This window comes from Pelodiscus sinensis, chromosome 5 (assembly GCF_049634645.1).
Source record: "Pelodiscus sinensis isolate JC-2024 chromosome 5, ASM4963464v1, whole genome shotgun sequence".
Lineage (NCBI taxonomy): Eukaryota > Metazoa > Chordata > Testudines > Trionychidae > Pelodiscus > Pelodiscus sinensis.
Window position 1 is genome coordinate 69,469,654 of NC_134715.1, and position 26,648 is coordinate 69,496,301.

Sequence of the window (26,648 nt, forward strand, 5' to 3'; positions counted from 1 at the left end):
GGGAGAGTGGCCTGTTAAAAATGACAGGCATTCACCTCTGCAGACATCTGGAATATGTTGCTCTGGGGGGCTTGAGGGCCAATATGAGGGTTCAGATATATTAGAATATTGTGAGAAGTATCCCAGCATGGGGAATCAGGTGTGGGAGGGTTGATGGGGAAAGATGACACCTATCTTCAGACTGGAAGCTGTATCTGACAGATCAGTAGTTACCTTAAAAAAGATGTAAAAGGAGATCTGTCTCTTACTTTGAAGGTTGCAATATGTATTACATAGCTACTTATTTTTTTTTAAATCTGACAATTTGCCTATATTCTTAATGTGTCCTGTTTCAATACCACTCTGATTTTAGGTTTTGTTTGCTGATTATAAGTAGGTTATGAAAAACCCTTCCCAGGTTTCTTAATCCAAAGGAATAGGCTAAGGCAGGGGTTCTCAAACTTCATTGCACCAAGATCCTCTTCTGACAACAAAAATCAGTGCATGATCCCAGGAAGGGGGACTGAAGCCTGAGTCTGTCCAGGGAAAGCTTGAGCTTCAGCCCCATCCAGGGAGCCTGTAACCTGAGCCCCACTGTCCGGGGCTGTGTGGCTTGGGGTTTGGCTCCAAGCTTCAGGAAGTCTAAGGTAGCCCTATTAAAATGGGGTCATAACCCATTTTGGAATCTTCAGTTTGAGAACCACTCGTCTATGGCACTGTTTCTCAAAGTGGTCCACAGATCCACTCTGAGAAAGCAGCTACTGGGCCACTTCAGTTTGTTTATTTACTGACTCCACAGCCATGGAGCCTCATGCAGGATTGAATTGAGCCATGGTGGGCTAGGTACATGCTGTTGGGTGCATGCACAACATCCATTTCCTTCCATGAAAGTGTCACAGATATTAATCTAAGGCTCTAGCTGCTTTCTTTTGTATTCCCTTATTGGGGAATCTTTGAATCAGCTCCATTTGGGGAAATCCCTGATAGGAAACCATGAATGCAACATTGTGGCTGGAAGATGCAGGTCTTGCTGAAGGGCCAGAGCTGCTGGAAGATGCAGGTCTTGCTGAAGGGCCAGAGCTGCTGCAAAGGCGCAGGACTTTCATGTGGATGACTATGGTCTCCTGCATATCTCTCAAGGCCCTGAAAATCCCTGAGGATCTATTGGGTTTGGAGACAGGTTAGACAGGGGACTCTATTGGAAGGGGAAGCACCTCTTCCCTCCTGTGATAGGACAGGGTAGAGATCTTCTCAGTGGAATCCCCCAGAGATTTCCTCGATACATATCCTCCTTTGGACATTTATTGAGCAGTGGGAATGATCTGGGTCCCTGTGATACATAAGAAACATCTAATGTAACATTGATATGTTGTTTCACTTAGTAGCTATATCTGGTAGCCAGCTGGTAATCGACATGCATAGGTGAAAGACCTTTAGGGGATTCACTGTGAAGAGTAACATGTGGGGGGCCTCTTTACTGGCCTGGATTTATATTTTGTTTTGTTTGGATTGGGACAGCAACATGAGCTGCCATTCACCTGGAACAATCCCTCAGGCTTTTCAGATATGACATCCACATTTTCACCTTCTCTTGCAACATGCTTTGGCACCAGCACTAACCTGTCGTCCTCATCTGTAACAACATTATCTTCTTGATTTCCGGGCCATTTGATAGTACCTGCTATGCCAGACTCTTAAACGCTTTAACAGTCACAACACTCCGTGAGAAGCACTATTTCTTTCTTACTGGTGTGAAAATGATGGCATGAGTGTGATTTTATGTAAGCTCTTACAGGAAAATCATTGCCAGAGCTCAGATTAGAGCTCTGGAGTTTATCACCACCACTCAATACTCTACACCACGTTGCATTAATGCTCTTTTGGTCAGTTTGGACCTAATTACAGGTTTGAGGTTAGCCTTGCCAAGTCACAAATCTTAATGGTACCACACCAGTTACAATTTGCTTTCATTATTGTTATGCGCAGATACTCTTAGACTATGGATTATAGTTAGTGGACAAAACCCAAAGGAGAATACAGTCAAAGGCTGTGATCCTGTAGACACTTACTCCAAAGCATAGACACAATGAAGTGAATGGATAAATCGTGGTAATAAGGCCTAGAGTCACAAAAGGACACAGGTTTCTGTAGGCCACCTGACTAGCCAGATCTACATCCCATTTCTGTAATGCTTTGACAAGATTGGTTGATAAATAAGTATAATTAAAGCAATACAGCCCCTGTGTGGTGTGTGATTATCTTGATGATAATGCCAGAATAAGCTGTTGTGGCACAAACACCTTTTATCAATAAAAGGTCCACAGAAGAGGGTTTTACTTCTTTAAGGTATCACCTGTTTCTAAGGTGATATAGTTAAAATGGTACAAAAGTTACTTAGAAATGTTCACAATCCTTGTGAGGTTGTCAGAGGAAGATCAGATGTATACAATTATGTAATCAAGTAAACAGTTTTAATTGTTTTAATAATTGCTATATTGATGTACAAAACTATCATAGATTTTTGGTATGTGCCTCTCTATGGGGCCCACTGAGTTAGGGACCAACCCAGCAGCACCCCAGCTGTCCCGGATTCAGCCGCTGCTGAAATTGACTAGCGGCTGACTCCAGGAAGCCCGAGACAGAGCTGCTCTGCCCCAGCTTCCTGGAATCAGCCGCTGGTCAGTTTCAGCAGCAGCTGACTTGGAGACACCTGGGACAGAGCAGCTGGGGTGCTGCTGGGTTGGTCCCCGCAGCCCCGAGATTTGGCGCTACCAGACCAACCCAGCAGCACCCCAGCTGCTCTGTCCCAGGCGTCCTGATTCAGCCGCTGCTGAAACTGACCAGGGCTGACTTCAGGAAGCCCGGGGCAGAGCAGCTCTGCCTCTGGCTTTCTGGAGTCAGCTGCTGGTCAGTTTCAGCAGCGGCTGACTTGGAGACACCTGGGGCAGAGCAGCTAGGGTGCTGCTGGGTTGGTCCAGTAGCGCCGAGGAGCGGCGCTGCGGGACCAACCCGTCAGCACCACAGCTGCTCTGCCCCAGGCGTCCCCAAGAGCAGCTGGGGTGCTGATGGGTTGGTCTCACAGCGCCAAGGGTCAGCGCTACCGGACCAACCCAGCAGCGCCCCAGCTGCTCTGCTGCAGGCGTCCCGATTCAGCTGCTGCTGAAACTGACCAGCAGCGGCTGAATCGGGGACTCCTGGGGCAGAGCCGGACTATCAGAAGGGAGGGCTATGAGGGGGTCTGGGGTAGCATCCCCCCACCCCACCCCAGACCCCTCATAGCCCCCACTTCTGATAGTCTGGCATATCTGATAATCCGGCACCCCCTGGGTCCTAAAGGTGCCGGATTATCGGAAGTTTACTGTACATAGAAAACAACAACAACAGAAACTTAATTAGCTGGCATATAAGAATCAAAATCCCATGTATCAAGAGTTGTCATGATCTAGACTATATAATAGGACAACAGCCTGGGAGGGAGTTGACTTGGGTTCCTTCTGTATAAGGTTTTGCCACGGACCAGCTGTGTGACTTTAGGCAAGTTACTTTGCTTCTCTGTTCCTTCCCTCTGTGTTTGTCAATTTTGATATTATGCTCTTCCTTATCTGCTTCTTTTAACTATCTAATCTTAAGGTGTTTATAGATTACTAATTCTGCCTATTTGGTTTTCCCTTTTCATATTTTCATACCCTCTGCTCCTTGTTTCTGGCCCCCTTCCCTTTCTTTCCTTCACTCCCTTCCCTCCTCTCCCCTATTTATTTTGGGTGTGGACATCCTATACTCAAAACTCTGGTCATCTGAAGAAGTGGGCTGTGGCCACAGAAGCTCATGATACCATCTATATGTTTTGTTAATCTATAAAGTGCTACTTTGTCGTTTAAGTTTAATCTGTACAGACCATAATAGAGGCCATGACTAAGATTCAGGCTTCAAGTACAAAGATAATAAGTCTGCACCAACGCTGTCAATTTGACCAACCCTGATTTTTGAAGTAACTTTTGATCAAGATCTGGCTCTAGACTTTGCTGGTCTGGCCAATTCTAATTGTGAGTGCAAAAGTCTCAATTCCCTCGAGCATAACTCATGAGACACACTAAATAAATTTCCAAAGTTATTTTCAGCAATCTGAAAGAAAATAGGCCCTGAATCTATATATTAAATGTAGCCAAGTAAGGCAAGATACAGGACTATGTAGCACTTTAAAGAGTAACAAGATGGTTTATTAGATGATGAGCTTTCGTAGGCCAGACCCACTTCCTCAGATCAAATAGTGGAAGAAAATTGTCACAACCAAAGGATACAATTAAAAAAAATGAACACATATGAAAAGGACAAATCACATTTCAGAACAGAGGGAGGATGCGGGGGGGGGGGGGGGGGGAGGAAGGAAGGTATATGTCTGTGAGTTAATGGTATTAGAGGTGATAATTGGGGAAGCTATCTTTGTAATGGGTAAGGTAGTTGGGGGTCTTTGTTCAGCCCCCCGCGGAGAGTGTCGAATTTTAGCATGAATGGCAGTTCAGAGGATTCCCTTTCAAGTGCAGATTTGAAAGTCTTCTGAAGTAGGATGCATGTGATTAGGTCATTGATACAGTGTCCTGGACACCACAGTACAAATCAACAATGGAAAATTAGACACCACCCTCTACAGAAAACCCACTGACTCATACAGTTACCTACATGCTTCCAGCTCCCATCCAGCACACACCATACGATCCGTCAGCTATAGCCAAGCCCTTCGATACAACTGCATCTGCTCTAATCCCACTGACAGAGACCAGAAACTTCAGGATCGCTACCAAGCATTTATAAACCTCAACTACCCACCCGGAGAAATAAAAAAGCAAATTGAAAGAGCCAAACGAATACCTAGAAACCATCTACTACAAGACAGACCCAAGAAAACCAACAATGGAACACCACTTGTCATCACCTACAGCTCCCAACTTAAACCTGTCCAACACATTATCAATAAATTACAGCCTATACTGGAACAGGACACTAAACTTCAAGAAGCTCTGGGAGACAGACCCATAGTCTATAGACAACCACCTAACCTCAAGATGATTCTTACCAACAACCACAGGACATACCACACTAATACCAACCCTGGTACTTTCCCTTGCAACAAACCCCGTTGCTAGCTTTGTCCACATATTCACTCTGCTGACACCATTATTGGGCCTAAACAAGTGAGTTATAAGATCAAGAATACATATTCCTGTGCATCCAGAAATATAATCTATGCTATCATGTGCCGAAAGTGTCCGTCTGCTATGTACATTGGACAAACGTCTCAGACAGTTCGCCAAAGAATCAATGCCCACAAAACAGACAGACAGGATCATAAAGAAAAAACAGTTTCTTGCCATTTCAACCAGAAAGGAAGGACCTAATCACATGCATCCTACTTCAGAAGACTTTCAAATCTGCACTTGAAAGGGAATCCTCTGAACTGGCGTTCATGCTAAAATTCAACACTCTCCGTGGGGGGAGGGGGGGCTGAACAAAGACCCCAACTACCTTACCCATTACAAAGATAGCTTCCCCAATTATCACCTCTAATACCATTAACTCTCAGACATCTACCCTTCCCCACCTCTAATATCATTAACTCACAGACATTTACCTTCCTTCCCCCCCCCCCCCCCGCATCCCCCTTCTGTTCTGAAATGTGATTTGTCCTTTTCATGTGTGTTCATTTTTTTTAAATTGTATCCTTTGGTGTATATGGTTGTGACAATTTTCTTCCACTGTTTGATCTGAGGAAGTGGGTCTGGTCCATGAAAGCTCATCATCTAATAAACCATCTTGTTACTCTTTAAAGTGCTACATAGTCCTGTATTTTGTTTCAGCTACACCAGACTAACACGGCTACATTTCTATCAAGTAAGGCAAGGCATTCAGAAGGAATATACAATATTTCATCTTCAAATGTAAAGTACTGATTGCACAGCTGAACCAGTAATGATCCATGCTCTTGCATAGAATGATGCTGCTTTTGTGCAGACACAAGCTGTGGATGTGGGATATGGTCTTGGCCTTACTTACGATTCTTTTTTCATCTTCACTTCTCTCCAGTAGATATTTAAATAAGGTGATTCTTCAAGGGTTTTTGTGAATAGTCATAGATTTTCTATTTTTGCTGCTAAGTAGAATTGGGTAAAATGGACCCGAACAGATTCTAACTCCAGAATTAAAATCTGTCTCAAGTCAGCTGATTAACTGATCCCTAATGCTCTTTGGGACCTTTACACCAAGGACGTAACCTCATGTGGTCCATTCCTCTTCTTTTAATGTCAGTTAGAGTTAAATATGTTCAGCATTTCACAAGATTGGGCTTCTGCTCAGGCTTACGTGGTGGGGGTAGTGAGGGGGACCTTTTGGGATGAAGTCTTGGTCCTCTTGAAGTCAGCAGTGAAATGCCAATTGATTTCAGTGGGGTCACAATTTTATCCTCTGACACTGGAGACAAAAGTTCTGAATATAAGTAGCCACCCCATTTGCTAAATACCATTGGGGTTAGGGGTAGGGAGATTGTTAACACCAAATAGCTATTTCAGACAGCTACAAGGAAGTCCCAAAGGTCTTTCAGCCTGAAACATATTCATGACGTAAGTCTGGAAATATATAATTTAATAATATAAAGTGGGGGGAGGGTGTAAATAATTCAGTGAAAATCCAAATGATTGGTCAAGTTCTATTTATCACTCCTCAGTCATAAGTTTTTTCCATTCGACAGAATGTTGACCAAGCATAATGAGGCTATTCCATTATGTCCAGTAGCCCAGTGCACTGCAGCGGAGCTGTTCAGTGAGGTCAGGAGCTTAGCACGCCACAGCCGGGTGCTAGGTGTGGCCAGGAGCCCAATGCACAAGGAGCTGGGCTTCCTGGCTTAGCAGGGAAGGGAATGGGGTAGTGGGGTGGCCAGATGGTTGGCAGCTGATCAGGGCTGGTAGCAGGGGAGTCAGATATGACTGACTAGCAAAATCCCTCCTCAGGTCCTGAGAGTGCTAGACCCAGGAGGTCCAACCTGTACAAAGAAAAAACATTCTCCAATCCTATATTTTTCAGAAATTCACTGACAATAACCCTGTGTTTTTTATTTAGTTTTTACTTGTGTCCCATGTGTTCCACAGCAGGAACATTTCTCCATGTAAATAAAGCTGGCGGAGTTGTCAATATAATGAGACATGCAATCAATGCTACCATAGTGTGATTGAGTGAACTGCTGTGCTGTACTGGTGCATAAAGGTTAGGTGAAGCAGATATACTTATTCTCCAGGACAGATACAAAATAAAACTGAAATTAATTTAATTTAAATGTATTCATTCAAATAAACTGCACCAGTTTAATTTTTTTTGTTACATGAAATAGTGGAAGATATTCAGTTTTATTTTAAAAACCTAAAAGGAGAGTTTAACTAAGGCAGTCTCTTATTCACAAATACTGAAGTTTTTTGCACACGATTTTTAAAGAAGAAACAATGCTTTTCAAATAGATACTGATTCCAGAAAAAGATTGATTAATTTTGCAATTAATACCAGGTATCAGTGAGGACCACCACCAGAAATGACCATATATTCCTTCATCTGTGCTATAGTTTGAACTGTTTAGTTATTGTATTCAGATATTGCAAGATGATGTTGAAAATAAACTATTTTGTTTTCATAACTTAAAACATTTATTGTAATATCTGTCTCACACTGGTCAACCTTATGTGGCCAGAAATTAGAATCAATGTTTGCATAAATGTGAATATAAAATATTAAATCGCTTATGCAATCACTCTGACTTGGGGAGTATGGGAATCACATTGTGATGGACAGTATTTTCCAGTTCAAAGGGTCAAGAGAAGGAAATGAGCATGAGAGATTCTGGTAGTAAATGGAGCTGGTTTAATGTGCCTCTCTTCCTGGCAAGTTAGGTGGTGCTCAGGAAAGGTTCTTGGTTATCCAGAGGATACTGGCTTCTGCATGAGGAAAAGTGCTGTTCCACATTCCCCTTTCAACTTATCTTTCATGTTATAAATCAGAAGGCAAAAGAGAAGATTTCTTTGATAAAAGAAATAGGATCATATGGGTGGGAAAGACAGAGTAGGTTGGGGGGAATTTTAAGGGATTGTGAGTTTGCAAAAAAGTAGATGAGAAGGTGAAGATGGACAGTGTGTTAGAACTGAAAAGTATCATTAAGTTGTGGTGTTTTTGTGTTTTTTAAATCAGTCATGCATCCCAGAAGGACCACCTTGTATGTGATAACTATAAAATCAATTCTGGGTTTAGATGATCAATCCTTTGATAACAATATTATAACTTCATTGGAATGCATTTTAAATTATTACAAAGGCAATTACAGAATTACCGCATCTGAAAATGTGCTAGTCACTTCAGTAAATATATAGGAAGGCAGTACCTGCCTAACCAGTTTAAAGTCTACTTTAAGTCTTGCTTTGTAAATTGGATACAACAAACAGGAGATGGCATTAATTTATCACCCAGAAGAACAATGAATTATACTGGTTAAAACAGATCTTTTTTTTTCTCTGTTCAGCATGTATTTCATTTCTATTACAAATAAGAGAAAAGTAACTATGCAGTCAGTTTCTTAAATTTGTGTATCCTGTTGCATTTCAAAGCTCTGGAATAATTTTTCACATCTAACATTATTTACAATCACTTTGCAAAGTAGATGAATTAGAATAACTAAAAGTTTATATATTTTTTTTTTACCTGAAATGTGTTGGATACAATCCAGAGTTAGAACCAACCAAGTCTACTCTGCATCCGTGAAAGTAATTCACCAAGCATGCACAGCGCTAAGACACAGTAGCAGAAATGGAGCATGTTTACAATCGGTCTCTTTAGTGCTGCAATTTCCTAAATCTCCATAGTACATGATGGAAAACAGCACAAGAAAAATAAGCACAATGGTGTGTGGTTCTCCCCCTGCCTCCCAATGCTCTGAAATAGCTTGTAAAAAGTAAGGCTTGAAAGTCTGAAATTACATTAAACTGGCTTCAGCCTGAAACCAAGATCTTCAGAAATAGATTTCCACGATGAAAAACTTGAAAAATAAAGATAACCAAAGAAACAAAGTTTAAAAAAAATCCCAGTTTACTTAAATTAAACTCTATATAACAATCAGTAACATAATCTGACACTGTCTAATTGGGATTTAGTTAGATTGAACCTCTCTCAGCTGACTTTACTCTTCTTCCATTGCAGCTATCTCTGCCTTATCACATGCTTCTATTGGGAATGTTGCAAGCACGTAGTCAAATATCACCAGCAAAGCCTGTCAATATAATAAACTATACTCTGTAGGTTAAATAATTTATTTTTACCTCTCATTATATTCTCAGGATATTTTTCCTTTTCATATATAGGGTCAACTCTTGAGGATCTCCCTCAACCATTAGCCAAGGCAAATTCTTATTTACTTCAGAGATCATTTGGAATGAGTTAGGCCCACCAATGGGGATAGGGGCAAAGAGGGCAATTGCCTCAGGGCTTGGTATTTCAAAGGGGTCTGGAGCTCCTGGTCACTGCCACTGCTGCTATAGTGACAGCTGGCGCTTTGGGTCCCTTGGAAATGCTGCTGGAACGTTGCACTGTGAGGGGCATTCCATGCTGCTTTGAAGGCTGGAAGGGGGGGCCCAGTACTACTCTAAGGGCTGACTACCCAAGGCCCCTGCCCCTTCTGGCGAATGCAGATCCCCCACATTTTGCCCCAGACATGCGGTGGCTCTTGGCCCCACTGGAATGAGTTAAGGACCTGGCTCATGAAAAGTCATAGCAGATGAGAGATTCTTTTTGTACTGTGCTAGGGACATCATACTTTTAAATGTAAGAGGCAAGTTGGGTGAGAGAGTATCTTTTATTTGAGTAACCTTTTTTGGAAAGAGAATGAAAATTGGTCCAGGAAAAAAATCACTTTGTGTCTCATACTCTGGGGTCAACTTGGCTACAGTGATATTGTACTCTTTTATAAATGCCCCATTTTTAACCTGTATTGGAATTTAGATAGTGGATGGGTCCTGAGTTGAAGGATTAAAATGTTTTACTTCTCAAGTATATTGGTTTGAACTCTCATCATGTCAGTATTAACTGAAATCATTGTCATTTGAATGTCACTTTGTTACTAACATGTTTCATGTGGGCAGTCTCAGCCTATATTTTTGAGTACCCACTTAACAACATTGGTGCTAACAATGTTAACAGTCTCACCGAGCAAGCCAATATTTGAATTGGCATGGAGACTTAATGACCCTTTCCTGTCTGGAAGTGTTCTCTGAAAGCCTAAACCATAGTGGGAAGATGAGGAAATCTTGCAGCTGCATAAATCACCCACTGGGGAAAAAGCTTTGGCTGATGTTGGATTATACAATAGTAGGAATTCATAGTATGAGAGGTTGTAATTTGGAAATACCACTGTGGGTCGGATTATAAATTGCTTTTGGCAGGAATAAATGATACCTGAAAAACATGTTCCGAATAGTCTACTTTCTTAAGTTATGATTCCTAGGAGTGTGGTGATGTGGAACGACTTTTCTAGAGCAAAACTAAACAATTTTTACACATCTTTGTCCTACTGCCTATCATTCCTCAATTTCAGTTAATCTGGCATAATCACAAAATCAATAAAAAGTACAGCATTTTATTCTACTGACCAAAAAGCTTGAAGCAACAAATGTCTGTCAGGACAAAAGGAACAACAGCTGATCAATTTGTTCTTAATTTATCTCTTCAGGGGAAAACGCAGCAGCAAAGAAAGAAAAATGACTGGCCCAGAAAAAGCACATTGGAGAGTTATAGGTAAGTTCTTTATGCAAACCCCTGACTCCTTTTTTTCAAGGCAGCTTCATTTTACCTTCATTGCTTAGTTGACTATTACTATCCGTTGAAAGCTTTTGTTCAACTTTCCAGCTATCTCAGAAACTAAAAAATAAAGTAAGAATGCTTGCAGCAGAAATACTAATTAAAATTATATAAATGATGGAGCCATGGCTTTCTGTAGCATACAGGAGTCCCAACTATTGCACTGGATTTTACATTTTAGAATTCAGATCTGAAAAGTCTCCAATGATTCATGGTTGGGCATGGCTTGGAAGGGACTACCACTGCGGCCTTTGCAGCAATTTGATTGTAACTCTCTTCTTCCCTACCAAGAAGTGTTTTTTATTTTAAAACTAGCATGTTGACTCGTGTTGCTCAGGTCCTGAGGGAAGAGCTCAGGGCAGGAGGGTGAGGGTGCAGGAGTCAGGGATGGGCAGTGTAGAAATGTGGGGGTGGTGCAGGTCTCAGACCAGGAGTCTCGGTGTATGACGGGGCTCAGAGTAGGACTGGGGCCGTGGGGACCATGATGGCTGGGTGGCAGCTCCACATGATGGCTGGTTATGGTGGAGGCAGCTTCCTGAGGTTGGCTGAGGGAGCAGGGGCTGTGCTGTGTGGGCAGCGGCTTCCCTAGTCAGCCATTCTCTTACCAGTGTGCCTGTCCCCCATGTGATCATTCTACAGTATAACTCTGCATGTTAACAGACTCATCCCTGCTCATTTTATGGGCAACTAGGGGACTGTGCCCTCTCCTCGCTATTCTCAACAACCCCCCTTCTCTCTGGTTGCTTTCTCTTTCGTGTCCAGAGAGCCTGATGATGTCATTCTATTGCATGGTAGGGAAAACCATTTTTTATATTTAGAGATAGACCATTGTATTCCAGGCACATACCATTGTCCTGGCAAAACCAAACCCTTGCCTTTCATTAAGTTATAAGAGGAAGCTGCATACCAAATTTGGTGATCCCAGAGCTTACCATTTAGGAGGAATTCTTGTACAAACAGACTTATAAATGCATGGACAGAAAGATAGACCTGCAAAATCTGTCTAATATACTGTATATAGTAGAAAAGGGAAAAATTGAGATTATTTTAAAGATCTTGGGTATTAATGGAAAAATGCCACTAGAAAAAGAGTTGGTTTTGTTTTGTTTTGTTTTTTGTTAATCACCCTTGTGACTTGGTCTACAGATTGGTACTCATTGCAAAGCTCTGTCACACACTAAAGTTGCCTTTTCTTTGTTTTCTCCCAGTGTTTTAAGATGTTAACACCTTTTTAATATTTTTAAGGAGCAGTGTATGTAAAGCAAAAGGCATTAAAATTTTAAATTTTGGAACCTTTAAATATTTGTTTTTCCATATATTGATTACTGGTTTGATCTGACTTAGCAAAACTATTAACCCTTATGTTTCATTTAGTATTAATATCTTGCTAAAAATAGGTTTATGGGGGAAAATAGAGTTCTATCAATCTACTGTCATTAATGTTAAGCCAATTTTCATGGTTTCCCCTGATCATCACTGGCAATCAGCGCACACAGCGGCAGAAGCTGTGTTAAAGAGGTGAAGGAGAAATATTAAGCTTTTTTTTGTCAAGACCATGAAATTCATTAGAAAAATGACACTTTAGGGATTTTCCATTAAAATAATGATTTTTGGTAACCTTCTGAATTTTCACAAATCTGACTTTATATACAATATATGCAGTGTAATAGAATGAGTGTGACCAAGATTTTAAATGACTTAAGTGTTAGTAGTTAATCAAAATGGATGGTTTGCTCTTGATCTTGCTTTATAAAGGAGCAGTAGATTAAAATGCACTGAAATCACTTCACCATATTCCCCAAGAATGGATTTTCTAAAAAGAAGATATAGACATCTCAGAGTTCAAAAATTATGAATCACAGCCCAAAATACTTCATGAAATTGACCCAAATACGTTTATTAGAAATCATCGTTTTGGTTTGGCTTCATGAATGTTGTATGGGTAGGTGGAGGGAGAGAGACAAGCTTTATTCCCAATCACCTAATGTTTCAGTGTTCACATGATTATACATCATAGTTCAACTGACAGCTTCTGTCAAAACTTCAGTATAAATATCAAGCACAGAAGTGGTCATGCATAGTTTTTCATATGGTACCTGTAATACAGCACCAATTCTCACTTCTACAAGAATTTCAGGAACTTTTTTTATTTAATCTCTAGCATGAAATAACTCTGCCAAACATTTTTTTTGTTTTGATCATATAGTCTGCATGTCACACTCGCTTGTTTGAATTCATCAGTCTTCTTCATGGTATTGCCTTTTGAAACTGAGTCAGAACAAACTTGATTAGAGAAGGGTGAATAACTGACAAACAATATGATGAATTTGTCATTCCTGGACATGTGATGTGATCACACAAATTGATTTCCATGACATTCTACATTACTTAAATTTACTGAACATATTTCAAATATAATTTATTCAGTGGCTTTCACTACTTGGATTTCAAAGTAGTGCTAGTTTTGATTCTGCAATATCACATATTATAGTACTGTTTTGCTTTCACCACAGAATAGTGCAAACTTTATATTCAGTTGCCACAAATACTCATGTATACAACTTTAACATTTGTGCTAGTAAATCTCAGTTGCTTAAAAGTTTGTGGAAAGTGAGCAGGACTCAGACAAATCTATTATTTACATATGCATTTATAGCTATTTGTTCCGAGTATTTGCTTGCTTCTGTTTGCTAATGGCCATGTTTGGTAAATCATGATTACCTCAGGGGAGACAACTGCCCCAAATATGTTGAGATCGAGAAACCACCGATCATTGTCATCCTTCTACCCTACTCTTTTATTATTCTTTGACCCATAACCTGATTTGGAAAGTTCGGAGGTGAAAAGGAAAATGTTAGGGGAACAAATTGTACAGAAAAGGGGAGAGAGACTTCTTTTGTTGAACAATTTTCTTTTTCTTGGGTGAAACCTCAAAGTTTATTGTTGAGTGTTTTAAAGCTTAAGCTTTGTGGTAACTGTTACACCTTTAAGATTTGGAGCATTGTGTGACTGTTCAGAGAGACTAGAACATTAGCGGTAGATGCAGCTGGAGTCACCTTTGAGAATATAATGGTGTTAAAAGTGGTTTTGTAATTAGGTACCCACTTAGCTAGCTAACCCAGTTAACTTTTTGGTTTTAATTTCTTCTTGTTGGACAAATTAGCCACTATAGTTAACTTAAAAAAACATATTTGGGCACATGAATTTTGAGATACAACCATTAAAGGGAAGAAAAATAACAATATGTATCGCTCTGTGCTCTCTGAATTCTTGGGTTAAGTTGGGTTAAGTTATCTACTTTTTGGCTACATTGTAAGCTCATATTTCTTTCTGAACGCCTTCAGTAGGTGTTGAGTTCAATTATACCAGGGCTTGGCATCGGCATATACTAATTACCCTTAACAATACTGGGGAAAATCACTGTCATTTAATATATACTTTTCAGAGCCAGCACAAAATTAAAATGTGTATAACAATAACAAAAGGTGGAACAATCACTTCAGAACAGTCAGTTCTGCCTATACATTTTGGAAGCATGAACTCTGGATGCATTCAAGGATTTACAGACCAAAATTCACCCACTTCTTAAATATTTCTGCTTTCATCTTCCTTTCTGCAGCTCTGTTCAGACTACTGATTAGGAGCAAACAAAATGAAAATTGAGCTACTTCTGACAATGACAGGCTGATTAGAATGTTATGGTTTCTGAATTTTTTTATCACCTTATTTTTCATGCATCCAGACACCAACTTTTTTCTTTGACATAAAATATGATGTATAAAGCTTTTTATTATTCCAATGTCATAGCAAGTCCAAAACCCATTCTGTGGGAAAACAGACTTTAAAAAAACCTTCTAGACTTCTCAGTTGCTCTTTCCTTGAAAAGGAGTATGACCAAATTCAGCTACTTATGTTAGGACTCAACAAAGGTAGTGTGGCAGGTTGTTGCCCTGCCCTGGCCCTTTAAGGGGGCCAAGATGCTGGAGGGAGGAGAGCCCAGCTGTGGGCAATTAGGAGAGGCTATAAGAACAGCTCCTGGGAGGAGAGTCAGAGACTTGCCTGCTGCTCTGGAGAAAAGAGCAGTTAAGACCTGATGGCTAGGGAAGAAGGAGGCTCCATGGAGGGGGCAGTACTGGGGAGGCTGGGGCAGGAGGAACCCAGGCTACATGGCCTGAGGCCTAGTGCTGCATAGGAGGCAGTCATGAAGGGCTGGGATGACCAATGGAGGCAGCCGTAAAGGGCTAGATGGCATAGGAGGTGGCCACAGCTAGCAAGGAGGCTGCTGTAGTAGTTGGGGGGAGGGAATTCCCGAAGCAGGGAATCCTCACCCCATAAGTCCAGGAGGCAACTGGGCAGGCAGAGGTGCACCTGTGGCTAGGGAGTAGGGGCCTAGAGATCCTGCGGCATGCCTGGAGGGGGTGTTAAGGGGCTGGCAGGGTGCCTGAGGCCAGGATGGTGCAAGGGGAGTTAGGAGTCCCCATGGAGAAGAACTGGGGGTTCCCGAGTGTCTGGAGGACCCTGGAAGAGAAGCGGACTACAACAACATGGACTATCCCCCGGAAGGGGAGTGCGGAGCAACCAAGGAGTTGTCGCTGCTGGAGGGCAGTGCCCTGAACACACCACCACCCCCAAACGGGGCATCTGAGCAGCCAGCTACTTCTCCATCCCTGGAGGCAAGAGCTGGGCAAAAAGAAAAAAAAGTGAGTGAACCTGCTACAGTAGAAATAAGTAGATGAAAGGAGGTAAACTTGACACAGTGAAATAGCAGGAGTGAAGTGTTTCCACAGCACATCAGTGGGAAAGGGAATGGTATCAAGGACAGGAAAGTGCTGCTTTAGGCTTGTGCCATAGCTCTGGGGTAGTGGGAGGCATGTGAACTGGAAGAAAAGAGAATATGTGCATATATACAGAACAGAAGTTTGAGAGAACATGCAAGAGACAGTTTGAAAATGGAGGAAGTAGGCTTGAATTCAGGAACTCTCAGCTGACAGGCTCAAAACAAACATGTCACAAATGACCTAGGGGAAAAATGTGGCAGGTGTTTGGTTTGTCTTCCTCTTGACTTTGAAACCGCTTTTTAAAGGCATCCTGCTCTGGTGGAGTCATCCTCAGTCTTATAGCCCTATTGTCAAAAGATTTTGTTTTCATACAATACGATTCAGATCTTGTTTTTCTGCTGAAGACGAATCCCTCCATGTTCAAGAAGGTCAGAAAAAAATTATAGCTAATCTTTTTGTAACCATTGCAAAGTACGTAAATTATGTCCTACCATGATCTGAAAATAAATAAAAAGTATTTGGATGTTGAATCATTGGATGAGTGAGCTACCAATTTCTGATGTTACATGGTATAGGGCCAGAGATTCTCTGGATTTAGGTTGATGTAAATTAGATCAGAATTTAACCTGACAGTTAATTTATCCAAAATTAAAGAAGATTTTTAGGGAGAGATTCACTCACATTTTGCAGGAAAGGTGTTTTATGTACTTGATATCTGTTTTAGATTTGGCATTTCCTTAGTGAGCAACTGCTCCCACATATGAGCAAAATAAGTCATTAAACATGCAGCAAGTAAATGGCCCAATATTTGAACTTGCCTGTCAATCATTTATTGTATTACAGTTGCAAGAATATAATTGTGCAATAAAAAGGACTATGGGGTAATTGACATGGGTAGTGAAGAAAGTTACTTGACTTCCTTTCCATCACTAGAGAAGTATTCCCTCACAATTGAAGTTCATGTGTTCAAGTTTCATTGCATTAAATATTTTTGCTTGTAGAGTTCTATAGTCTTGTAGTCTTCCTAGCTGGCTGTCCAAAATTTGTCAGTTGGATACAACAATTACTTTGCAAATATATACATGGCTGCTTGTGTGTTACAAGGAGAAATCCACAAGTATGCATGCACTCTATTTTTTTTATGGTCCTTGTTGTAGTGGAAAATATACAACTCCACTTTTAGAAAAGGAACAGATTTAAAGGAGACTTTGGACCCATTGCAATAGAAATAGTTTTAATAAACTGTTCCTCTACATTGTAATTAAATCTTTTAAAATTAATTGTGAGGAGAGCAACAGCTTTAATGCACCCGCTATTTTGAAGTCTATTTCAAAATATTGGGCATGTTATTCTAGGATCCTTGCAACACTCATTCCATGAGATCTAAGGGACTTATTGAATAACACTTTATTTCAAAATTTAGCACCATGTAGACAAAATTAGAAATAAGCTATTTTGAGGTAAAGGTGCCATGGAGATGTGCCTCTAGAAACTAATTTCATTTACTCATTGTGTTAACTGGATGATATCCTGATCCTCATTGATCATGAGCCCCCATCAACAATACTGAGCGGCTATTGTGGGCGACATTGTCATATTTAGTGTTCAGATTTGAGACAAATAATTTTATTTGTTACTGGCTTAAACTGAGAGAATAATAGAATCCTTTTTGAGAACATGTGGGGTTAGCACACTTTGTAATTTCATAACCTACACACATATTGGAATGACTTATTCAAGAAGGCTCACTGTAAATTCCAGTACTCAAAATTCATAGAGCTGGAAGAGACCTCAGGAGGTCATCAAGTCCAGCCCCCTGCTCAAGGCAGGACCAATCCCAACTAAAGCAACCCAGCCAGGGCTTTGTCAAGCCGAGACTTAAAAACCTCTAGGGATGGAGATTCCACCACCTCCCTAGGTAACTCATTCCAGTGCTTCACCACCCTCCTAGTGAAACAGTTTTTTTCCTAATATTCAATCTAGACCTTCCCCACTGTAACTTGAGACCATTGCTCCTTATTCTGCCTTCCATCACTACTGTGAACAGCATTTCTCCATTCTCTTTGGAATCTCTCTTGAGGAAGTTGAAGGCTGCTATCAAATCCCCCTCATTCTTCTTTTCTGCAGACTAAACAAACTCAAATCCCTCAGTCTCTCTGTATAAGTCATGTGCTCCAGCCCCCTAATCATTTTGATTGCCCTCCGCTGGACCCTCTCCAATCCATCTATATGTTTTCTATAGTGGGGGCCCCAGAACGGGACACAATACTCCAGATGTGACCTCACCAGAACCAAATAAAGGGGAATAATCACTTCTCTGGATCTGCTGGCGATACTCCTCCTAATGCAACCTAATATGCCATTAGCCTTCTTGGCTACAAGGGCACACTGTTGACTTGTATCCAGATTCTCATCCACTGTAATCCCCAAATCCTTTTCTGCCAAACTGCTGCTTAGCCAGTCGGTCCTCAGCCTGTAACAATGCTTGGGATACTTCCGTCCCAAGTGCAGGACTCTACACTTGTCCTTGTTGAACCTCATCAGATTTCTTTTGGCCCAATCCTCTAATCTGTCCAGGTCACTCCAGACCTTATCCCTGCCATCCAGTGTATCTACCTCTCCCCCTAGCTTAGTGTCATCTGCAAACTTGCTGAGAGTGCAATCCATCCCCTCATCCAGGTCCTTAATAAAGATGTTGAACAAAACCAGTCCTAGAACAGATCCTTGGGGCACTCGGCTAGAAACCGACGGCCAACCTGATATTGAGCCGTTGATCACTACCCATTGGGCCCGACAGTCTAGCCAGCTTTCTATCCATCTCCCAGTTCATTTATCCAATCCATATTCCCTTAACTTGCTGGCAATAGTATTATGGGAGACGGTATCAAAAGCTTTGCTAAAGTCAAAGTATAACACATGCATGGAGTTTCCCCTATCCACAGAGCCAGTTACCTCCTCACAGAATCTAATCAGATTCATCAGGCATGACTTGCCATGTGTGAATCCATGTTGACTATTCCTGATCACTTCCCCTCTTCCAAGTGCTTCAAAATGGATTCCTTGAGGATCTCCTCCATGATTTTTCCAGGGACTGAGGTAAAGCTGACTGGTCTGTAGTTCCCTGGATTGTCCTTCTTCACTTTTTAAAGATGGGCACTACATTTGCCTTTTTCCCAGTCATCCAGGATCTCTCCTGATCACCACGATTTTTCAAAGATAATGGCCAGAGGCTCCACAATGACATTTGCCAGTTCCCTCAGTACCCTCAGATGCATTAAATCAGGGCCCATGGATCTGTGTATGTTTAGCTTTTCTAAATAGTTCCTAACTTGTTCTTTTTCCCACCAAGGGCTGTACATCTCCTTCCCATACTGTGTTGCGTAGTGTATTTTTTCTGGGAACTGACCTTGTCTGTGAAGACAGGCAAAGAAAGCATTGAGTACTTCAGCTTTTCCCCCATCGTCTGTCACTAGGTTACCTCTCTCATCCAGTAAGGACCCCACACCCTCTCTGATCACCCTCTTATTGCTAACATGCCTGTAGAAACCTCTCTTGTTACCCTTCACATTCCTTGCTAGCTGCAATTCTAATTGCACTTTTGCCTTCCTGATAACTCCCCTGCATTCTCGAGCAATACATTTGTACTCCTCCCTAGTCATCTGTTTTATAGGCAATTGCATATATATTATCTGGAAGACAGGATTTAAGCTGACATATGAGATGAGAGCTGGAAGTGGAAAGTTTTATAGAAGGTAATATGGAATATACTTGTATAAATACTAGGTATAGATAAAATATCTTTGCCGCTTAAATTCCCTTGGGACTTTTAAGTTAGTGCATTTTAATAAATCTTCTGGGAAGGATACAGAATTCAGAATATTTGTGTCTTCAAACAAACTGAGAGGTTTAAATATGGTTTCCTCCTTTTCAGCTGGGTATTAAAAGGAACATTGAGCAATTTTCTGTAGAAGCATGAATGAGTAAAAATATTATAATCAAATATAGTTGTTTTTAAGTAGAAATACTGACAATTATGAGCTGAACACAAACTTTTACAAAACTATGTGATACAGTATGCTCATGAGCTACCTACTAATAGAAAGAACCCAACTTTGATGTTAATTTGAAGGTTAGAGAAGTTAAAGCAGCTAAATAGGAATGGAAATATGAGGTTTGCTCTGCAACACATATTCAAGTTGCATAGAACTGAATGATGGAATTAATCCCACTGAAATCATTTTTTCAAGATATATTAAACACACCTTTACTGTAATGACTGAGCACGATTGTCAACAGATGCCATTCCTGATGAAGTAGCATTATTGTTATCTTATACAAAAAAATCCTTATAGGACAGCTAGTGTGGTGTTTAGTGTGGTACAAAACTGGTCCATGAATGAGTATGTAAAAGAGATGGTGTGATCTTAATATGGAAATGGTGATCATGATGATACGTGTTCAATATCTGGACATGTTCAGCATGAATGAGGAATGGAATTTTCAAAGCTCAGAGTGCAATTGGTTTAAGTGCACTTCTTTAAAAAAATAAATGTCTACTAAGTACATATTTGGTTCAAAGTCCAGGAGTTGGGAGTGCTGATGCTAAGCATGTGTGGCCATTAACAATGAGTGCTAAACCGAGATTTTTTTTCAAAAGGACTCATTGATACTGTGTATTCCTTAAGATGTAGTGTTCTGTGTTGCACTCTAATTATTTAGAGATATTGTTTAAATTTGCTGTCAGTGAGGTTAATAAAAATACAATCTTCAACAAATCTTTCAGGTTGTAAATAAAGAAATGTCCTAACAAATTATGCAACAGAACAGGAGGTGTCTGAGAATATGCACATGCAGCAAGCAAATTAAACCAATTCAGTCTACTTTGGTGTCAGTTTTTCTAATGAGATTAGATGTGAGCTTTGCAGCTATTCATGTAATTTGTCAGTTCAGGAAGAAAGGAGCCTATTTTCATAATTTTTTCAGAGCTAAGCCTGTTGTGTTTTACTTTTTTTCATTTATGGAAGATCACAGATTTCACTTGCTTCATCACTGATATGGACAACTGACAAGGAATCACTAAGAAGTAAAATACTGGGGATCAGCACAAATATAAGATTATTCGGGAATTCATTTATTAAGTGTGATAAGGGAAGACTACTACAACATCAGATCATTGTGTATCTTGTATATGTAAGATGTTACAGAAAAAATACTTGTGAATAATTGAAAATATTTTGGGACACTTTCTTGTACCTCACTACCTTTTAAAACTCAAGTACCTTACTTACCAGAAATCCCAAGGGTGGCCTAGAAAAAACAATAGCCCCATGTTTCCAGTGTGTGTAGGGAGGGGAGGGTTGATCCGACCAGCGGAGAATGAAACCCTTTGACCACTAATTGCCCATCCTGGTTTACTGTATAAAAAACAAAAAAGTGGGCATGGGAATGGTATTGCTCTATCTAAGATTACGTGTTAATTTCTAATTACCACCTTTAGGGTTGACAGGTTTTTTGTCCCAGAATCAGGCTCCGTATTCACTTAGCATGTGCCTAGAATACATTCCTCTTTCAAAAGAGGCTGCACCCTCTTTCTGTGGTTGGGAACTCAGATGTGCACAGTTGCAAGTTGCAAGTTTTTCCGCAAAAGCAGTTGCAACACTCACAGTATAGTGATCAGCAGAAGTGAAGGTTAGCAGATTTCTGTGGTTGAGACACAGGTCTCACCAGACACATAGTTTATTTAGAACTTTCCTGAAAAGGGGAACTTATGTCTGGGATCTTTCACCCACATAGGATAGTAGGGAAATTACCCTCAGACTCAGCACATGTATCATTAAATAAAAAGTCCCATAATAATTGGTCCTGAGCTGAGTAATCAGGACATAGGATGTGATAGATGGCCACAAATGCCCATGGTAACAAATTGACAGATATGATAAGAAGTTGAGCAGTGATACATTGACCTATAGGAAAAAGACATTAGAAACATCCCCTACTGAATATGCATCAAACATGTCAGTGCCATATATTATAAAAGTGGTGCCCTACGGGCAATAGGGAAAAGAAGATATAGTCCTTGGAATGGCCAGAATGATGGCCCCATGGTGATGATGGAGAAGATGAAGGTAATGAGAAAGATGATGTGCTAACACCTAACATTGACCTAGAAAGAATGCAGTAAGTATATGGTATGGAAATATGAATGTACATTCCCTATCTTATGTAACTGGGATGTTTGTGACAGTGCTGGCTGTATTAATAAACACCAATTGCACCCCCTCCTCTCTCCACTGTGGAATATCAGAGTTAATTCGGATTCCATTAGGAGTCTAGTTGCAAGCTGCTGAGCTGATTTCACCATGGGCTGATGGTGCACTAGCACTGAGGCTCCTCTACTATATGCTGAAGAGCTGAAATCTGTGTGTGCTGAGGGGAGCCTGGTGCTATATTGCTGAAGAGCTGAAATCTACCATGAGCTGAAATCACTATTGCTGTGGGGAGCCTGACACTATACTGCTGAGCTACTAGCAGAACAGTTTGCGGGGGCAACTGCCAAGTGCAGACGGCCAGCAGAGCGGTTTACGGGAACGACCAGAAAGCATAGGCGGCCAGCAGAGCGGTTTGCAGGGATGACCAGCGGGTGGAGCCAGCCAGCAGAGCAGCTGACAGGGATGACTTGCAGGCAGCCGGTAGGAGCGGCAGCAGGCAGCCAGTGGAGCAGGTGCAGGAGCAACCAGTTGGTGGCCAGGGGCATGGACTGAGACGGCTGGTGGAGCAGGGCAGTTCCTGGGATGGCTGAGGCGGCTCACGGGACAGCAGGTGGATTGTGGCAGAGTGATTCGCGTTGGTGGTGGCAGCAGAACCCTATGGAGAGGCGGAGCCATCGACAGATCATGTAAGGTGTATCAACCCCCACCCTACTCCAGGTTGGGATGGTAAAACCCTGCTGGGTGAACTTTTGAACCCTGGGGCTGCACTGACCCAGGGCAGAGACTTTTGAGGACTTTGGGTGATTCGTGGCTGGGGGGTGGGCCTTTGCTCATGTTTGGTCTATGAATCCGAGTTGTGGTGTTTTCCCAATTTACTGCTGAGGTCGGTTACCTCATGTTATGAAAGATTTGCTGCTATACCGAGGCTCTGTGCTTGCGAGAGGGGAAGAATTGCCTCTTCGAGGCGCCCAGCGGTGTGTATAAGATTTCCCAGGTCACTGGGTGGGGGCTCGAGCTGGTGTTGTATTACCTGTTGGAAGGAGACCCCTCGATACTGAACCCGGCCCTTGCTGCTATTTACTCGGCCTGGCAGAAGGGTTGCATAAATTATCAAGAACAAAAAAGGTAAACCCTAATATTTTCCCCTTTTAGTAGATCACCTTCAAGTTCTGACTGATAGCATACATGATTTGATGCAGAACTCTGTTTCCCTCCTCCCTCTCCCCCACACTTATATACCAGGGAACATCACTGCTGCCAGAAAGTGAAGGGGATGCTTTTGCATATTTTATTATGATGAACTTAGCAAAGTGTTAGAAATCATATTCATATGTTTTAAAAGCTTAAAATTATCCTACAAAAGACAGAGGGGCAAAATTGATATTTGTTATGGTCTATAACTCAGTTCTGAGAGCGCACTTATATGGAAAAAATTATGCAGAATACAGTGAAAATCTGTATGTACATGGGATACTTTTTCAAGTTTCACTTTCTGTAGCAGCTTTGATTCTATTATGTAAGTATTTCTATAGATAACCTTTAAAGCATATAGACAAATATTTTGCAGCCAAGAGAGTGTCTGACTATAACTGAATCAGGTCAGAACTGTCCACTCTTCCCACAAATGTAATCAAAACATTGGCATGCTTCTTCTTCTTCCCCCACAATCAGCAATGAAGAGATCCACTCCGGATTAACACTCTCACCTCACTCTGCCTTTTTGGCCCTAACTGATTCCCATCCTGCATTGCCTCAGTCACTTCCAATACTTGCACAAGCAAACTTATATTTATCCTACATCACTTTTTTTGTCCCTAACACAGTTAAATATAGTGTAATAAAGATATTTTAAAAGCTCTTGGTTCTTTCACTTTCACTTAATTTATTCAAAAGCTAACTACCACTTTTAGCTTCACCATGTAATTAAATGCCAATATAAATAGGTCTAAAAGATCACGTTCAGTAAAATAAAAATGCTGATAACCAGACTCTTACTGTGGTAAACTTCAGCTTTTGTCTAGAATGTCTCTTGTTGTCTTGTTTAATTGTCAATAACATACAAATATTTCATGGATTTCATTCTCAAGTGCAATTTCATGTGCAGCAAAGTAAATGTACATTTCAAATTCTTCTGTGTTCAAAGATGAAGTAGTCTCATGTTAATTAAATTGTATTTTGAAGACTGCTAATGTAAACACTGTCAGGAAAAACAAAATTTGTTTTGGTTTCATCTTCTGCAAATTATGCTTCCAGAAGAGCTAAAATTCATCACTGTAAACTAGATTTTGTTGTTGTTGTCGTCGTCGTCGTCGTCGTCGTCGTCATGGATGTTCCAATAAACCTCTTCTATCCAAACCAGACTTGGCAGCTTTGAAAAGATCTGGCTATAATGGTCACCCAAAACTCAAGAGTCAAAACTAAAAAAAAAAAAAAAAAGCAGCATGACTGGTTCCACTTGGACTATGTAGTTAACCCTTCCCTGAAACCAATGAATTGTTTTGTGACTGTATTTTAGACTGTATTTGAGTACTGATTTCCCCCCTTCCCCCCCTCCAAATACCCTGTGCATTGAAATAAATGGTCTCCATTTAAACATTTGCTGGAGATTGGAGTACAAAGCATGTTTATAATATTGACTCAAATATCAACTTAAATCAGAGCTATTCAGTTGTCAATGATGCTCAAAATCTATAACATTTCAGAAAAATGTGGTGTCTACTAAATCCTTTTGTTTTTGAGAACATATTTGATGTAACTGCATTACTGAAAGGAGAAAGGACACAAATGCCTAATAATAGTCCAAAACTAAAGCTGTGTGAATGGATTACAGGTAGGTATTACTCTTGAACTACAGGTGGTAAAAGACATGAGCAGTCAGGGATGATCAGTGTTCTCTCTAAGGTGCTCACCTGTGCAGCTGTGCACAAAAAATTCTAAACCTGCCCACCTCCTTCAGACCCATGCAGCAGCACTCACCTTCCTGCTGGACCTGAAAGATGAGTGGCATGCTCTACTATGGCCGGGGTCACATGTTGGGTGGGTTGCTGCACTGGGAGTGAGAGCTGCAGCAGCACGGTGGGTGGACTGGTGGCTGTTGCCGGGATACTTAGGCCCCAATTCTGCCTGCACAGACTTTTGTGCTCACACAATGATACTGATGTCCCTTTGCATGTTGGGACCTTCCTTGATCATAGTTAGGATGAAAAATTTTCACCTTTTTCGTACTCATTTGGAATTACCCACTGCCAGAGGCAGGCTGCCAGACCATTCATTCACTTCTGCCTCTAAAGAGGAAAATATCTGGGTTTTGCTGAGTTTTATTTAAACAAAATGAAGGCAGAATAAAGAAAATGTAGGGTTTTTTTTCTGAAACTGAGGGGAGAAATGAGTGTTTAGAATTCACAATATTTTTAAAAAAACCTGAGGTGGTAACGTGCCTGCATACCTAGATAAGTAACTTAAATATTACATTTTGCCATGCCAACTATTTAAACATTATGATCTCCCTGATATTCTCTTACCAGCATTCTACTATATATAAAAAGTATATAGGAGTTTCTCATGACCATTCCAGGCTGGGACCTATTTTGGCAACAGGATCCACCAGTGCAGATCCTCATTTCTAGCAGCTGAGGTGGAAGTGTGAATACCAAAACAGGGAAAGTTGCCTTTTTAGTAAGAACCATTCTGAATCCCTATCCCATCCTAATTTGATTTGTGTTGCATTTGCAAATGAATTGCGGCTCTGCAGTTTCTCTTTGTAGTCTGGATTTAAAGGTGTGTGGGGTTCTCGTTTTTGTGTTTTTGTGTTTTTTTTTGTTTTTTGTTTTTTTTTAGAAGGATGGCTACTTTTAAATGTGAGAGTCCAGGGAGGTCAAAGTGTTCTATTGCTTTATGTATGTTACCTTTCTTGATGTACGATTTGTGGCCATTTATCCTTTGGTGCAGAGACTATCCTATTTGGTCAATATACATGGCCTCGGAGCATTGCTGACACATGAGGGCATATATTACATTGGTAGATGTGCAGGTCAGTGAGCCCCTGATGGTGTGGCTTATGTGGTTAGATCCTGTGATGGTGTCTCTTGTATAAATATGTGAACAGAGTTGGAAAAGGGGTTTGTAGGGATTGGTTCCTGGGTTAGTGTTTCTGTGGTGTGCTGTGTGGCTGCTGATGAGTATTTGTTTCCGGTTAGGAGGGTTGGCTGTAGATGACGATTAGCCTGTCTGTCAAGGCCTTTGAGAGTGAGGAATCCTTTTTCTAAGATAGGTTGTAGATTTTCAATGATGCGCTGGAGGGGTTTTAGCTGGAGGCAGTGGGTGATAACCAGAAGTGTTCTGTTGTTTAGGCCTGAACAGCTTTACTATATTCTAGAAAGCCAGTCAGGTCTTGACTGCCAATTTTTCCTAGCCTGTACTGAAAACTTAAAATTAATTCACAAATCTGAGCTAAAATTATGGGATAGATTCTATTGTACTAACATTTTGTGATCTGTTTGTATGCTATTTCAGTCTTAAAAAAGCTTAGTCTTGTGAGAACAGATGCTTTTGTAATTTTTGTAGCCATATGCGAAACAGAACATAAACAAAACAAATGTCCTTTTCAGTTCTGGATATGGTTTGGGAGTCATAGCAAAGGGGAAATTCTGTGCCAAGGGACTGGAATCATTTTCTTCATCCCCCTCCCCATAATCTTAAAAAGAGTTCAGCTGAAAGATGGTTCCAGTTTTGGCATGTCATTGCAGCTCAATGTTCATGTTTTCTGCAGCATAGAAGAAGGCATAGTACCATAACAATTAGTCCAGAA